Raw genomic sequence first — 5,073 nt, 5'->3', positions numbered from 1 at the left:
CATTATGAATTTTTGGTCATGCCTTTTGGCCTTACTAATGAACCTTCTACATTTCAAGGTTTGATGAATTCCATTTTCAAACCTGTTTTAGGGAAAAGTGTCTATTCAGAACGACCCTATCCCGCCGGGTTGTGACAGAGACCTTAGAAACAAACAGGGAAAACTACTCTTGTATTCTCCTTTATGAACTATAAATGAAGATGAATAGGATGAACCAACCTGCGTCTTGCGCTAGTCGTTTGATCCAATCTCTCTTCTCTTTGACAGCTTCCAAAGATCTGCTCCCTCACTTGCCCAGCGTCACCAAGTTCCTGCAAGTTCACAGAAGAAGAAAACTACACAAAGACATGGATTTATGTTCATAAAAAGCTTAGGATCAGATTTAAGCTAAACATACAAGTATAACACACATCAATGATATACAAACATGTAGGAGAAACTCAAATAGTTTTATTGATAAAACAAGAAGATCCAAGAGGAGTTACAACCGATGATTCCTGATCCAACATCAACCTCCCAGCATAGAATCCCTTCTTCACCTCCAACAAAGCATAAATCACCCAATACTCTGATATCTATCACAAAACCAACAGCAATTCTCTGCAATGTACAAAATTCCAGCATCTGGATCTCTTGGTGAGGGATCCATATATAGATGTATGCAAAGAGGATGAGTCAGCTCATGAATTGATTAGTGGCTTCTCTCTGTCAGTTCTTGCTTCCACTTGGAGACTGAGAGCCTCTTACTCATCACTGGTCGAATTCAGTGAGGCAAGTGTCATTGGAGAAGATTCTGGAAGCTTCCATTGTCTCTCCACCTCGTGGAATGACTCTGCCACTTGTCATTTCCCGCTCAACGCACCCTAGTAGTGCATTCAAGTGCGTTGCAATGCACCTAGCCAGTGTATTTGGGTGCTTTGCAACACAGCTAGCTAGTGGAGCATCTGAAATGATCCTGATTTGACTAGTTTTGAGCAGTTTCTGGTGGAGAACTTCTGGGAGAAGTTGTAATTTGTTGACCTTGTTTCTTTAGGAGCTGGAACAACACTTTTAGGGACTTAGGATCCCTTGGTTTATGGACATTTCATGCTTATAGCTGTAAGGCACAAAAATGTCTATAATAGTTGCCCCCTAAAGTATGAGGCCGTTTATCGGGTGAAATGCTTTATTAGGAGGATCCGAAGTTCTAATGCTGGGGAGGAGACCTGTAATAAGATACAATACAATCAATTATCTTTATACTGTTTTCATGATCTAGCTGAGGAAGGCATTCCCATGCTCAGCTTTATAAATTCATTTTCATGTACATAGGACAGACAATCGTCTGATGGTAGACTGATGATTCTGATGAAGTCATCATCCTTTTGGTAGGATGATTATCTGTGCTGCAATGTTGTACATTTCAATGTCTTTATTTTTCCTGAATATATATCGCAGCTCGGATGGATGAAACTAGATCCGGGGTCTTCAATCTCGTCCGATCTTCACTCTAAGTACAAGTCGATCCATGTGAGAAATGTTTTGAAGTCGAACATGGAAAGACATCGCTTGATTACCAGTCAATGATGTAAACTGTTAACAAGCGCGAGAGGAATCACCGATAATGATAATGACCCTTAAGGTACTACAGTACAATTCACGTGGTGTGAATAAAGGACTTGGCGTCGAACACCACGCGAAATCTTTCGGTCGAAGGTCATTGATGTATACCTGTCGCCGGAAGTGAGAAACTTGCCATTGAGGCATGCAAGCTTCAAAGTACTGAAGGGGTGTTCCTAGATCAACTTCTTGGATAATGAGCTGATGTCGACAAGAAGCGATCCGTCAAAGGAGGGCCTTAATGAATCCCACATCAATGACACGGAACAGAGCAAATGATTTTGATGGGGGTGAAAACGATCTGGTGATATACGGTTCAGGGTGGCAGTCATGAAAGAATGAAGTATAATGTATGGTAGTGGATGGGACACGGGTGACTTCTCTGGATGACTTCTCTTGAACATGTCGGCGACACTTATGTGATGGATCGGTAGCATTTACCCCAAATGTGGATGGTATGGCGTGACCATGGTGATGTGACCGGTGAATGAAACAACCCAACCCGACTCTGGCACGGAGTGGAAGTGTCATGTTCAAGAGCGACTTGCTACCAATAAAGTTTCTTTGAGTTTTCTTCCCAATTTTTCCCCAGTCATTTTTGACCAGTACCTCTTTATTTTTGTCAAGCTTGAGGAGGATAACATATGCTTGTTCTATAATTTTCCCTTCGGGCAAACCCATCGCTATGTTTTAACGAGCCTAGCGATAGTGAAACTCGTTCTCGCCTAAAGACAAGTTTGTCGCTATTAATCTTTTTAACGAGTCTAACGACAAAGATAACTCGGTCCTTTTCATTTTTAGAGAGTCTAAAAAGGTACGTAAAGATAACTCCGGAATTCCTTTTTCGTCATCTAATCCCTTAAGTCCGAAAAATTATAAAACAATACAGAAGGGATGAATTTTCGATAGTTTTAACGAGCCGAACAAAACAAGCGCTCGATCTTTTTGTGCAATAATCCCTCAGGTCCAAAAAGATTAAAATCTAGAGGAGGGATAGCACTTCCTGTCGCTTTAACGAGCTGGAAGGCCAAAACTCGGCAATCTTTTCATATTTTACGAGTTAGATGAAAAGAGCTTAAAGAAGACTTGTCTTTTGAGGAACGAGTGATAAAATGGGTAGCAGCTGATTCCAGGTAAGGTTTGGAATTTTCCAATCACGGCAGTGTCACAAGGATGGCTAGTGAAATCACTCTTCACAGCTGTTCCTCAAAATGGGTAAACAATCAAATGGAGGTGAATGATCGGCCAATGAAAAAGTGGAGGTGACGGTGCAAACACGAGCAAGGCTTTAATGGCTGAAAATGCTTCATTCACGGTGGTTATTTACCAGAGGATAGTTCATTTTTTAACGAGCCTAAATGCGGGCGGAAACATTTGCTCGATCTTATGTTTATTTTTTAACGAGCTTGAACTATGCGCTAAAACTGCTCGATGATAAGTTTGCATGCCCCCAGCATAATAATGCAACTAGAGGTGCATGCCCCCCAAGCTTCATTGCATTCAACTCGGCGGTTGGAATGAAGGTTTACCTTTGAGATTTGAAAAGGGGATTTGTTTCATTTTTAATGAGGTTGACACAGTAAAAGAACTATCCTCATGACTCCTTGTTTCATTTTTTAACGAGGTTGACACGAGATAAGAACCGTCCTCGGAATCCAAATCCATTAGATATAGAAGGTTTCATATTCCACTGTGGCCACTTCCGCCAGATTACTCGGAGGCGGTAGGGCAAAAGTACCCATTAAGGCAGGGTCTTTTAGGAGACTTACTCCGATATTCTGAAGCAAATGGGGGCTTCCATGGATCATGGGAATGCTTCCTGTAACTTGTGAACCATTGGGGAGGAAGTTTTGTTGGTCGACGATTGTAATCCCTCCTTGAAAGGGAAATGCAATCTTTCTAAAATAGGTCGACACAACAGCTGCCATGGCATATATCCATGGTCTTCCTAGTAGGATGTTGTAATCAAGATTCCCATCGATGACTTCAACATCTATTTCTACTGTTTTCCCTCCTAGTTCAACTTTCAAGTTATTTAGGATACCGTACGGGGTATATGTCCTTCCGTCGAATGCTTTTAATGTTGTCGCAGATCGCGACAAGGTTGGAGATCCTAAAGTTTTCCAGCAACTCATCGACATAATACATGTAGATGCCCCCTCATCAATAATCGTTCGGTGAACAGTTTTGTTGAGGGCTTTCACTTGAACAAGGAAAGCTAATTGAGCTGGTAACTGAGGATCGTACCCTTTGTGGTCGAAGGATACAAGATTGGAATCCTTTGGATCAATCCCACCAATGGCTGATAGCAAAGCCTGCCTTTGGGATGGGTAGTTTTGTAGTACTTCAAGAGTCGACATAGCGGATGGCGATTGGGCCAAATCTTCCACTATGTTATAATGCTGCGCCGCTCTAGCGCGAGGATTAAATGTCGACTTGTGTACTACTCCCTTTGGTGGTTTTATTGTCAATTCAGGGATGGTGGGTGGTACAACTTCTGTTGAAGTTGTTGTCGAACTACTTGGCTGATCTTTATCCTTGTTGTTCGACAGCTGCGGATTCCCGTAATATTTGTTCCTTGTCGAAATCAAAGCATCATTCTGTTGTTTTGAAATCGACAACATTAGCACTTGAGATGGGGAAGCATTTCCACTTTCAACCAGATTTGTTCCTAGATTCGGAAACGGATCGGTTAACACTGCTGAGGTTTTCGAACTTTTAAAGAATCTCTTAAGCTCAGCTTTGTATGGACATTCTCTCGTCCAATGATCCTCGTCACATATCATGCACCTTGAAGGGGGTTTCCTATTTCCAGGAGGGTTTGAAGAAGATTTTTCGGGAGATTGCTCATCCTGTTTCTTCTTCTTCCCTTTTCCTTTCTTCTTGCTTCCTGGTTGTTTGGTTTCTTTGCCTTTATCTGTCGATATGACATTTACTTCCGAAGCAAGAAGTTCGTCTTTTGCATTTTGACCTGAAACCTTACGGGCCTTTTTGGATGTGGCCTTTGTCGATTTCATGTCTGTCGTGCCAATCATGCCATCGCCGGCATGAGAGTCATTGTTTGATTTAGGAGGAGGAGGAATTGAGGATTCCGGTCTAGGGGCGTCAGGTATTTTGTCGTAGAGCATGCCGGACTGAGTGTAAATCAAATCCAGATATTGTGCACGAGCGATCACTTGCTCTTCTGTTACGACTCCCCCCTTTGCCACATCTTCCGTGATGGAAGGCAGTAATGACTTGATAAACCATTCAGCTAATAGCTGATCGGGAACGTACATTTTTACCATCCTACGACGACGTCGCCACTCATGTATATGATCAGATATGTGAGTGGCCGTCGTTTATTTGAAGTTGGTAAGGAGTTCCGTTCCCGTTTCATACCTTATCAGTAATTGAAAATGGGTTAAAAAGGTTGTGGCTAGGGTACTGAAGTTGTCGAATGAAGCTCTAGGCAATTTGATATACCATTTTGCT

Source organism: Pinus tabuliformis, chromosome 4_1, assembly GCF_031772625.1.
Source record: "Pinus tabuliformis cultivar Carrire ecotype Pingquan chromosome 4_1, CPIR1, whole genome shotgun sequence".
In the NCBI taxonomy this organism is placed as follows: Eukaryota; Viridiplantae; Streptophyta; class Pinopsida; order Pinales; family Pinaceae; genus Pinus; species Pinus tabuliformis.
The sequence above is the reverse complement of the archived record's forward strand: the minus strand, read 5'-3'. Positions refer to the sequence as shown.